Genomic DNA, 13,566 nt, shown 5'->3' with positions numbered 1-13,566 from the left:
GGAGGATTGCAGGAGTATACGAAATGGTATGGTCTAAGATACGGGCCTGACAGGCACCATACCGACCACCATAGCCATTAATACATGCACAGAAGAACTCCACACCTGTGGGTCCCAACATATAAAAAAAATTAAAAGAGGAAGAAAGAAGATGATGGGGAGAATCGAAGGAGGGGAGTAGACTCACCTCAAATGGATGGGTGGCTTGATGATGATGTGTCGTCCACTCCCTCTAAGTTGATGATGGGCCACACCTTAGTCCCACTATCTCTCACTCTCTCTTAAAATCTTAGAATTTTTCTAAGTATAGCAAAAATAAGAGTATAAGAGAGCTTCTACTCTTATATAGGGAATTGAGGGTTGAGGTGGCAAGATGATGTGGCAAGTTTATGGGGTCTTATTGGTTCTAAAAGTGAGGTGAAAGGTGGTCTATAGTATGTGTAGTGGATGGATGAGGTGGATTATCATGCCTCAAACTTGGAAACCGGGCTCACAGAATTCCCGATCGCCGAATCCGGCACTAAGAGCTTCCATAGTACCCCATTCTTGGCTCCCGGCATCCATATGCCAGATTTCAATCCTGGGATCATACAAGGAGGATTTTCATTCTGAATTTCTTGTGTAAAGGAGCGTAACAACAAGTATAACCAAGTCACCAAACAACATCACCACATATTCACTGTAATAAATCATTTGAGTACAATGCGGAAAGGGAAATACAAGAATAACCAAAAGCTCCAAGAAGATCTGCTGCAAGCTCCTGACTTAACGCTGCCGTGACCTAACATCACTTGCACACAACGATCGTGCATAAGCTTACAATAAAGCTTAGAGGGTGTGCGCGTGTATGCGCAATGCATGTGCTAAGCATACAATATTAGAGTAAGCGAAAAAGCTGGCAAGTCCATGAATGCTATCAACCATACCAAGGCTATGCGATGCAAGGCCTAAGTAGCCAAATGTCATATGTAAGATGCAAAGCATGCATGCTAGTCCTCATCGAGATCCACATATAAGTATAGTTCATCTCTGGGAATATCACTGGGGTCTAGTACACTCTACACTAGATTACTGCCCAAACTGGGCTCACAACCATGAAAGTGGAAAAGAACTCACTACCTACCTAACTCGTGGTCTGCCAATATCTACCCTGCTCGTCGATAGCGGACCCATTTATGAGTTGGTCAGACTCAGCCTAACCTTGCCCCCTACCCTCAGGCAGATAAGGCCACACCCCCTTCCAACAGAATACGGTAGAGTAGGAGACGCGGCCTACTAGTATTCGGTACTCTAGTATTCATGTATCCACTCAGTCTCGACGTTGGAGCAACCTCTTTGTACCATAAGGGTTTAAGGGCTTTCACCCATGGACATCTAAAGTGCCCATATACTAAACCAAATATTTTTAGTATCTAATCTGACCATCCACGATGTGTCTGTGGAGGCCACAACCTTGATATCGCTAGGGCGACAAGTGATCATGTCACACAAATGCGAGATGCATGAGTCATACCATCCAGTCATGCATCAAAGCTGTGCACATCGCGTGATCATGTAGGACAACTCCATCTCACAGGGAGTCCCATAAACATCTCAGCCTAATGACATATGCTATGATAAATCATTCCTCATAACAGACATACAAATGATGTGTATAGGCATGTATCATGATGTGATACTAAGTACATTCTTGGTGTCCTACTAGACTAAGTACACTAGCATGATTATCATATATAAGCAATAATCAGCCTAAATACATGGTGGGTCCGCATAAGGACGACGGATCTATCCCAGCCATCAAGATAGGCTCCAAGCAGTAAATATACTAACCTGATACTATATATTCTTCCATCTATGACAAGGGGTGATGATGGACTCTCCTACAACAATGTATGGCCTAGATGGCATACTTACATCAAGGATGGGCCTCATGGGGTGAGTCTAATGGGTATACAACAAGGTGAAACAAGAGGGTGAAACTACATACAACAAGTGAGCTTCCTCACCCTCTCTATTATACGATAAACTGCGCTTCCCTATGGAGGCCCAGTAAGTACACAAGGTGGCCTTCAAGGTTTGGATATTCCTACAAGGTTTAATGGAAGGCACTAACATCAATGGGGACCCAACAGTTTGGGTTAGCCCAATAAGAGAAGGTGGTTACCTCTACATCAATGGGGGCCCAATGATTTGTGAGAGCTCAATAGGGAAGATGGGTAACACTAACATTAATGGGGGCCTAACAGTTAGGGATAACCCAATAAGGGAGATGGGGAGTGGGCTTACAATGGGCCCTAGGGAGGTTTACAACGGTGGAACTTTAACCACCATTGATCTTGAGGTGCGGCCCATTTTGGATTGGAGTCTAACTCACAATGGGGCCCACAACCCTATGATATTGGTAAGAATGGATGGGGCAGCATGCTTATAGTGCATACAACATGGTGGGCCTCATGCAATAGCCTATGGCCTAGGAACAATGGGTGGATAGTGTGTGTAACACATACATCAAGTGGGCCTCATGGGGTAGCCCATGGCCCAGAAAAATGGGCAAACGGTGTGTACATAACACATACATCATGGTGGGCCTTATAGGATAGCCCACCTGCTCCCGAAAATGAGTGGAGAGCGTATATATAGAACACATACAATAGGTGGGCTCCAATGGTTGGACGTCCAGCCCATCTGGGCCTACTGGATGTCCAACACTTGGACGGCCTAGATAAATCACATTACAGTGGGTCCCACTAGGATGTGGGTCACCTACGAGGTGGGCCCTATCTCGATGGGCCACAACATGGATGGATGGCGAGGATGAAGCATATACAACATGGTAGTTCCAACAAGGTGCGGGACAGTCAGCCCTATCCCAGCATTGGGCTTGACTGGACGTCCTATAGATGGACGGTCTAGATGAAACACATCCTCATGGTGGGTCCCACTGGAACATGGGCCACTCAGGAAGGTGGGCCAGCCGCTGGGCCTCCCACAAACATCACAGTGGGCCTGAGAAGGCTCCCATAGCAGCGTCAGTCCCACAGTTTCCTACGGTGTGGCCTGATTAGGCCTATGCTCTGCTCTTTGCTAATGGGCCCATGGCCTAAATGATCTAGAATCTAGATGGACGGTGAGTATACTACACAGATGTGCACTAATATGGGGTCCATGTGTGTGTGGCCCACCAGCTCAAGTAGATATTTGTGTTATCCCTTTTAATCCAAACGGTCAACAAATGACAGTTCTGCTACTGCTACAGTGTAACCCACAAAACGCTGGATCTGGACCGCTGTAGATGGACGATGTGGATATAGGTCACGCACATCTAGGTGGGGTCCAAGTCAGTGTGGCCCACCCGTTCCAAGTTCAATAAGATATTTATGTTTTCCTACGTCCAGGCCAGCTGCTAGACAGCAATCCATCCAGCAGCACCTGGCCATCTGGCCCACGCCTAACCTAATCTCACCAGCTTGGACGGACGGTGTGGATGCACCATAGATATCAGGGTGGGGTCCACATCGGTGTGGCCCGCCAGCTAAGGGAACACTCTGATATTTGTGTTTTCCTCTCCATCAATGCCTACTGCTGGACAACAGCAGGTCCAGCAGGTCACGAGCCATCTAGCCATGCTTTGGATGGCTAGATGATGGAAGGGGGGATATAAAATACATACATCACGGTGGTGTCCATGTGGTGGGCCACATGGCCCTGCACCAAAATGATATTTGTGGTTTTTCCACAGCCAAGCAAGCCCAAAATCAGGCAGCAAGGCTATTGGATGGTGGGCAGTAAGGTGGGCCGGTCCCACTATTTGGACAACCATGTGGTCCACCATTTGGATAGCGTGGAGAAAACTCATTCACTCATCAGGTGGGCCATCATACAAGGGAAAGAGAGAGAGATAGAGAAGAGAGAGCTCTGCCACTATGAGCTCCCTTATCAAACAATACATACATGAAGATGGGTCCCAATAACGTGTGGGCCCTCAAATCAACAACTCAAGGTGGGGATACCATCCCCACTAAAAGATCAAGGGTCTAGATAACCTCTACATGTTGGTTATCAAGTAAACATCATGGTGGGGTCCATGGAGAATGGCCCCATCATGGAATAAACATATATATCATGGTGGGCCATCGGCCACACCTAGGGTCCAAAACGGGATCTCTACCATCAACCGGTAGGCCCCACTTGTCCCATGAACAGAATCCACATCTAAACCTAAGATCGCCCACCTATGGATCTTCTTCTTGGCTCCTTGGAATCCCTAGTTCCCAAGGTCAACCTTTAATGGTGGAAGATAAAGATTGAAGGGTTGGATTGTGAGATTTAAAGTAGGGAATGAGCCTCACACTTGGCTATTTTCTCTCCTTGGATTTCCTTCTCATTGGACATTCTCTCTCTTCTTGGTTACTTAGGATGGGTAGAGAAAATGAGAGAGAAAGGGGATGTGATGGATTGAAATGAGAGAGAAGGGATGGGTGGTGTAAGAGAGAAATGATAGATGTGTAAGAGAGTGATGGTTGTGTAAGAGAGGAGTGACATGAGGGTTGACTTTGGAGTAGTTGCTTGTCTTGGGAGAAAAGAAAGTCATGGGTTGTGTACTTGACTAATGATGGGATAGGGATGTGTAGAGATTCTCTAGAATCTCTCAAAATTCACAATGCATGGCTTTTCTCGAGATATACGTGGGCCCACAACTCCTAGCCTGGGCATCGCATTGGTGCACGAGACGTGGTGTTGGAACCGCGACAACGGTGCGGTCGCTAGGGTATAGGTTTCGGGTTGAGTTAACTCAGGTCTTCGTGATGTGACTTAAGATGGCGCACAATCGCTGTCTACAGGTCGTGGGTTGCTGAAATTCGACGGGGTGGATCACGTGAGTTGGTGGAATGGTACAGTACTAGGATACGGGCCTTATAGCTCTCCCATCCTAATAAAATTTTTGTTCTCAAAATTTATACTATCATACAATTAGACAGAACCCATAATGGAAGAGAAATCATAGCATCATATATAATCAGAGGCAATACAAAATACAATTAATCATCAAAGAGATGGGGATAATGCTCACGAATCTCAGCCTCTCACTCCCAGGACACCTCATCAATACTGTGATGACCCCACTAAACCTTCACCAAAGGAATGACCTTGGTCAGGTGGACCTGCTCCTTCCGATCAAGGATACGAAGTGGCTGCTCAATATAAGAAGCATCCTCACGAACCTCCAAAGGCTACCAATCTATCACAAGAATGATGTGTAAGGCCCGTATCCTAGTCCATACCGTTCTATAGACTCCCGTGATCCTCCCCGTCAAATTTCAGCAACCCATGACCTGTAATCAGAGTTTGGGCGAGATCCTAAGTCGTATCTCATAATCTGAGTTGGCTCAACCCGAGACTTGTACCATTGCGACAACACCGTCGCTGCGGTTCCAACGTTGCATCTTGCGCACTGATGCGATACACAGGTCAGGAGATGTGCTCCCGCGTTTATCTCAAAGAAAAGCCGCACATTTACAATTTTGAGTGAATCTCTACCCAATCCATCACATCAATCAATTATTCAATCAAGTACACAACCCCTCACTCAACCCATCACACCCATACCTCACATGTCACTTCTCTTACACAACCCATACCTCTCTTACACAAGCTACCCCTAAAGTCAACCCTTACATCACTCCACCCATCACCTCTCTCTTTCAACCACCCTCTCTCTCTCTCTTTTCTCTACCCATTTTTCAATTAACCAAAAGGTTGGCTGTCCAAGCATTCCAAGAGAGAATAGTGTCTTGTGTATGGCCTACTTCCTACCCCAAGATCCCTCATCCTAGCCCTTCAATCCTTATCATCTTCCATTAAAGAGAGAGCCAAGGAGTTTCGCATTCCATTGGACCAAGAAGATCGAACAGTGGGTGTTCTTATAGGTTTAGATTTTGTTTTTGATAATGGGCCAAGTGGGGTATACTGATTGATGGTACGGATCTCACTTTGGACCTTAGGTGTGGACAATGGCACACCATGATTCATATGTTCATCCCATGATGGGGCCATTCTCCATGGACCCCATCATGATGTTTACTTTCCTAGTTTTAAAAGGTCATCTAGACCTTGCATTTTGGTGGACAAGGGATCTCCACCGTTGATTTTGATTGGTGGGCCCACATGTAATGGGATCCACTTGATGTATGTTGTAATGCATGGAAAGGAGGGCCCGTAGTGTTGGGGTCCTTCCATCACACGCGTCTCTCTCTCTCTCTCTCTCTCTCTCTCTCTCTCTCTCTCTCTCCCCTGTTTGGGGTCCACCATGATGCATGAATTTTATCTACGTCGTCCACCAAGTAGGCCCACCCTGCTGGCCGTCCAGCAGCAGCACCTTGCTGCCATCCTTGAGCGAACCTTGGATGGAGCCAAAACACGAATATCAGCTTCATACTAATACAAGTGGGCCCCACCTGATATATGTTATATTAACGCCACCGTCCAGGGACATGGACCCCACAAGGATGCATGTATTGTATATCCCTATCATCCATCTATTTGGCTGACGGACCTCAGCAAGTTCCGTGGGGCCCACATGATTTATATGGTGTATTCCACGCTGTCCACCTATTTTACATCCACACCACTCATCTATTTTACATCCACGCTGTCCATCTTATGTGAGGCCCACCGCTGATGTATATATCTTAAATCTAGACCGTCTATCTATTGGTGGGCCAGCAACGGTCAGATCATGAGGTATGAGTATATCCAAACTGTTCAGTCACTGGGCCAGCAGCCCAACAGCTGCTATACGTACGTCATCAAGTTTTGTGGTTGACCATGAGAGATGTGTTATATCCCAGCTGTTCATCTGATGGACGGCCCAATGCCACATCTGCCGTATTGACGTTAGCAAGTTTGTGGGTCTGATCCGAGGTATCTGTTCGATCCAGACCATCCATCTGTGGCCCCACCAGTAGCAGTTAGCTACTAGTCTTAACGTCAGCAAGTTATGTGGGTCTCGCTAATGTATGTGTTACATCCAAACCGTCCATCTAGTTGGTGAAAACGTCTTAAGGCCTAAGACTAAAAATGGGGTAGATTTATCACGTGGACCACATTACAGAAAATAATGGAGAATTGAACGCCTACCACTGAAATACTTTAGGGATCACGAAAGTTCTAGATCACTATGACCGAAGCAGCTATCGAAATGCTCCCGAATTTGAGATTCGACATTCAAACTTTGCTAGTTTCAGTTTATGTACTTTAATTAATCTATCTTAGAATCAAGGGATACTAAAGGATGTAAAGGAACTCAGTATTAATAATACGAAGATCATTCTTCCTATATTCTCTTTATTATATTCAATTAATATAATTTTTCCCCAAATCGAATGTATTTTTTTCTTGCTCGAAACAAAATGGCGACTCCATTGGGAAATTTTTTGTTATTCGATATTAACATTGAGAGTATTATAGAATTTTCATTGTAGTTTGGCGTCTTTCAATGCCAAAATGGCGACTCTCAACGGGAACATCCTCCCCTTCATCACTAAGAGAGATTATTTGGTAATTCAAATATTAACTATAATTATATTTTATGTTCGAAGGAATCCAACTACAAATTTCAACTAATGGCAATTTCTACAAGGAAAGTAAGCTTTCGTTTCACTACAACCGGATTCATGGTAGAATATGTGCCGAATCAACCCCCAGAACACATGGCTCTACTTCCTACAAGCAAAAGCAACCCGACCTGAGCAATAGTTGGAGTTGTATCTGCTTCGCCCTAAGCATAGGAAGGTGACAAGGATTGGACTATTGTAATGTCTCGCTGGGCAAGAACACAGAACACAGAAGCAAAAGAATGAATCCGCCTTGATCAAGAATTAGAGGAACGATAACACGTAACGCTGTTAGGAGAAATCCTGAACTCGGCCCTCCTGCGATATATCCTGAGCAAATAGTTCCACAGCTAACGTTGCACAATTTCTCGACTTTGGTAATCTCGAAAGCTAGATGGACAAAAGAGCAGAAGGGTAAAGAACTACTTGTAAGTTTACCGGTGTCTGTTTCGTCCCGATCAATCAATAGCAACAGGGACATAGGGAAGTCGAATGAGACCCGAAAAGCAAAGACAGGGGAAGAAGTTAAGAATAAGGTGTATTACGATAAGTTGACACCGTGAGATCTTATAAAATATAGCTCAGCAAGCAAAAAAATCATGAGAAATATGGGTTTTGATTATGAAGAGACCGCCAACCTAAATTATGGGAGAAGAATCCAAATTCCTATTTAGGTTGGTCAGGAAAAGCGAAGCAAATTTCAAGGATTAGGGCAAAATCATCAGTAAATATGGTTACAGTTAAGCAATTATCAAAAGAAGATCCTAAAATAGTCAAGCATCCTTAAATGGCCCCAAAGCAAATGGAAGACGGGGGGTAGCCGACAATAGACAGTTTGCGAGAAGTGAACTTGGGTACGGAGGAAGAGCCGATGATCACATTCATCGGTGTCAGTCTTTATGAACAGGAGGCTGAGAAATACGTTCAACTATTGAAAGAAAATAGAGACGTCTTCACTTGGACATATACAGAGATGTCAGGTTTGGAGCCTTCAGTAGTAGTGCATCGATTAAATATTTCTAAAGAAAAGAGGCCAGTTAAACATGCACAAAGATGATTTCATCCGGACTTGATTCCCATGATAAAAGAAGAAATGAACAAGTTGATAAAAGTTGGGTTTATCGGGGAGGTTAAGTATCCCAAATGGATATCAAATATTGTCCCCGTAAAAAAGAAAAACAGACAAGTCAGGGTGTGCGTTGACTTCAGAGATCTAAATGAGGCCTGTCTGAAAGATGATTTTCCTCTCTCAATAGCCGAATTAGTGATTGACAGTACAACTCAGTATGCTATCATGTCCTTCATGGACGGCTATGTAGGATATAATCAAATTAGAATGGCACCTAAAGATGAAGAAGCAACAACATTTACAACTTGACTGAGAATTTATTGTTATAAAGTTATGCCATTTGGTTTAAAAAATGTTGGGGCAACATATTAGAGGGCGATGCAGAATATTTTCCAAGACATGATGCACAAATATGTTAAATGTTATGTTGATGACTTGGTGGTCAGGTCAGGAGATCATCAGGAGCATCGCGAACATTTGGCATCAGTTTTCCGTCGACTCAGAAAGAATCGGCTGAAGATGAATCCAGCTAAATGTGCATTTAAGGTGTCTCCAGCTAAATTCCTTGGTTTTGTTATTAGGCACAGGGGCATTATGATTGATCCAGGAAAGTTAAAGCCATTCAAAATATGCCACCACCAAAGACATTAAAAGAATTGAAAAGTTTATAAGGAAAGTTGGCATACATTTGCTGTTTCATTTCAAATTTGGCTGGGAGATGTCAGTCATTTTCTCATCTGATGAAAAAAGGTGCAGAGTTTGTATGGACCAAGCCTGTCAAAATGCGTTCGATCCAATAAAGGAATTGTTAAAACAACCGTCGGTATTGACAACTCCAATAAAAGGGAAGTCGCTTATTTTGTACATATCTGCAGCTGAGAATTCTTTAGAGGCTTTATTAGCACAGGTAAATGAATCTGGGAAAGAGACTACTCTTTATTATCTAAGCAGAACTCTGATGGGTGTGGAATGGAACTACTCTCCAATCGAGAAAGAATGTCTGGCGTTGATATTCGCGGTGCAGAATTGAGACATTATTGCCTCTCTCATGTGTTGTGATATCAAGAGTAGATTTGATAAATTTTTTGATGATGAGACCAATGTTATCAGGGAGATTGGCCAAGCGGATGCTATTACTTTCATAATACGATATTACATATGAGCCGGCAAAAGCGGTGAAAGGGCAAGTAGTGGTGGACTTCCTTGCTGCACATCCCATAGCAGAGTGTGAGACCATCAGTGATAATTTTCTCGATGAACAGGTTATGCTGGCCGAGTCACAAAATCCATTGCAGATGTATTTTGACGGCGCTTCTCAAGCATCAGGGGCAGAGCAGGAGTGATATTTATTACTCCTCAAGGTGACTTATTACCTTACTCCTTCACATTGGGTACTACATGCACAAATAATGAGGCCGAATATAGAGCCCTCATCATCGGAATGGAAATGGTTCAAGAAATGAAAATGCTGCACATCTTTGGGGATTCTAAATTGATCATAAATTAATTAACGACTAAATTTGAAATAAGAAAGCAAGAGCTTTTGCCATACTACCAAAAAGTACAGCAGTTGCTAGAACAGTTCTGTCATGTCGAGATCAAGCATGTACCGCTGTCTGAAAATGCAAGAGCAGATGCTTTGCCCAGCTTGGTAGCAGCTTTATCCTGCCCAAATCAAAGCCCACTCCAAGTGACTATAGAAGAAAGAAGATTCTTACCATCTTCAGAGGTCATCGATGAAATTATTGAGACACTTCCTATATCGTGTTTAGAGGTAACGACAGGTGATTGGCATTAGCCTTTTATAGATTATCTCAAATATGATATCTTGCCAGAAGATCCAGCACAAAGACAACAAATCAAGTAAAGATCAAGCAGATTTATCATATGTAGCGAAGTGTTGTATAGAAAATCTTATAATGGAATGCTGCTACGTTGCGAGAAGCGCACTTCGGAGAATGTAGGGCACATCAAGCTAGCCGAAATTTATTCAATCGAATACATCGAATGAGGTATTATTGGCCTACCATGTTCAAAGATGCGATAGATTATACAAAGCGGTGTCATGAATGTCAGATTCATAGAGATGTTATACAAATTCCTCCAGAAGACCTGCATCAGTTAGTCGCTCTTGGCCCTTTTACGCCTGGGGATTTGACATTATTCGTCCTATAAATTCACCTTTGTTGAAAGGAAAACAGTATATCTTAGTAGCGACAGATTGCTTCTCCAAATGGACAGAAGCAATTGCAATGCACAATGTCAAGGAGAAAGATGTGGTTAATTTCATCCGACAAGCAAAAATATACCGCCATGGTGTTCCAAAGAAAAATTTTATAGATAATGACACTCCTTTCAAAAATAGAGGTATGGAGAAATGGTGTGAGAAATTCAGTATTCGTCATTCATTTTGAACACCTTACTATCCACCGGCCAATGGATTAGCAGAGGTGTTTAATAAAATGATAGTCAAGATACTGAAGAAAATAATGATAGGAAACAAGCGTGATTGGTACGAGAGGTTGCAAGAAGCATTGTGGGCATATAGAACTACCCACTGGACAACAATAGCAGCAACACCGTATTCGCTAGTTTACGGTGTAGAGGCAGTAATCCCTATTGAAATACAAGTAGCGTCACTCAGAGTGACAGTACATCAATCCATTATAGATGACGAAAATGCAAAAATAAGGCTGAATGAACTAGATTTGGTTAATGAGAAACGCTTAGTAGCTCAACAACGATTGCAATCATATTAAGCAAGGATATCGACCACCTTTGATAAACGAGTCAAATGTCACTCTTTCAAGAAAGGGGATATGGTATTGATGTTAAAGAGACCCATAGTGGTCACCTACAGAATAGGGGGCAAATTCGAGCCCAAATGGGACGAGTCTTATATAATAAAAGAAGTATACTCCAATGGAGCGTACAGAGTTGTAGATCAAGATGGACAAGGTATCAGCATACCAGTTAATGCTCGCTTCATCAAAAGATATCGTCCCTGAGGATATTGCTAATTTTGATCTAGAACATTATCAAAATAATGATTCGGTATCAAAAGGGGGCAAGGATGAGTAAGACCACATCTATGTACTGTCAAAGAATGAATGAAGAAGAAATTTACGAGCACCACATCTATGAACTGTCAGAGAATGAATGAAGAAGAAATTTACGAGCACCACATCTATGTACTGTCAGAGAATGAATGAAGAAGAAATTTATGAGCACCACATCTATGTACTATTAGAGAATGAATGAAGAAGAAATTTACAAGCACAACAAGACTATGTATCAGCAAGCGTTACAAAAGGAAAGTGACCATCGTTATCATCATCAAGTGAGCTCTCCACAAAATTTTGTTGAGATTGGTATTGTCACCAAGCAGATATATTATGAACAACACATATGAATATTGTTGAAGATATTAGATATTAGCAGAAGTGGTTACGTATCAGTCTCAGTCTCATTCTTATGACAAACATGACCACTTACTATTATCTTTTAAGGCAGCCTAACCAAGCCCTATACAACCAACTACGCATAAGGCCTATCACCATCGTTATTCGGGCAGTAGTGAGAAGCCAGTGGCCCTAAAAAGCCCGTGAAAGCTATCATATACATTCCTACGCGGGCAGCAGATAGAGCCAATGATTAAAAGCCCTAAAAGGCCAAAACATCCTTAGCGGCCAGTCACGCGTGAGACCAATGCCGTCTGTATAGCTTTTCGACAACATCATGGGGAACGAATGAAAATGCCCACCCGTGAATGAGTCCGACCTTGTAAGTAAAGAAAACGCGGGTGACAGTTTGAGCTCTTTGGCCATGACCATAGATAGGCCAACCATGCATAAGACTCCCCAGATCTTTGGCTTGATTTCAGTATTAACCCATGAGGAAGGGCTTAAACCTACTCATTGATGGACTGGCGACCCTAAGTTTGATACCCCAAAGGTTCCCTTGCGAGCCCCATGAACTCTAGAGAGTTACTACGGCCAAACCTGTGCGTAAATCCATCAAGTTCACGGCCCCGGTAGCTTCACTGGGCCCCTGTGATGGATCGCGGTTTGTGAACTCACCAGGCAGTGAGAAGTCTAGTGACCTCTTAAGAGTTACAGAGACCATCACGTGAGACCCGACTCCACTACTCAAGAGTCTAAAAAACTAGGTGGTGCCACTACTCAAGAGCTTAAACTGTGTGTGATTAGCTAACTAAACTGAAATTTAGTACAACTTATCAAAATCAAAATCATATAAGAAACCCTATACTAATGATTGTAATCTATTGATAGTTTTATTTGTCATGTTTCATTAAATATTAAGATATCTCATAGTGCTTCCAGAATATTTCATATGAGAGTAAATAAATATGCTTACAATAAATCATGACCTAAAAATTTATAAAAAGAGTAAACCATCTCAAAATATTGTGATACTTTCAAAGAGAATACTAAACTGAAATTTAGTACAACTTATCAAAATCAAAATCATATAAGAAACCCTATACTAATGATTGTAATCTATTGATAGTTTTATTTGTTATGTTTCATTAAATATTAAGATATCTCATAGTGCTTCCAGAATATTTCATATGAGAGTAAATAAATATGCTTACAATAAATCATGACCTAAAAATTTATAAAAAGAGTAAACCATCTCAAAATATTGTGATACTTTCAAAGAGAATACATGACTATATGAAATGTTCTTAAATATGCAGATTGTTTGATATAATGACAAAAATCACGAAAATCTCATGATTAGAACAAACACGCATGCAACATAGAATGTAATTACATTAAGTTTGATCAAAATGTTTTACACTCAAAACTTTCTGTACTAAGTCAAATGTCTCAAAATATGCTTATCTTTCCGAAGAGGACA

Source organism: Magnolia sinica, chromosome 6 (assembly GCF_029962835.1).
Source record: "Magnolia sinica isolate HGM2019 chromosome 6, MsV1, whole genome shotgun sequence".
Lineage (NCBI taxonomy): Eukaryota > Viridiplantae > Streptophyta > Magnoliopsida > Magnoliales > Magnoliaceae > Magnolia > Magnolia sinica.
This window is presented reverse-complemented; position numbering follows the sequence as displayed.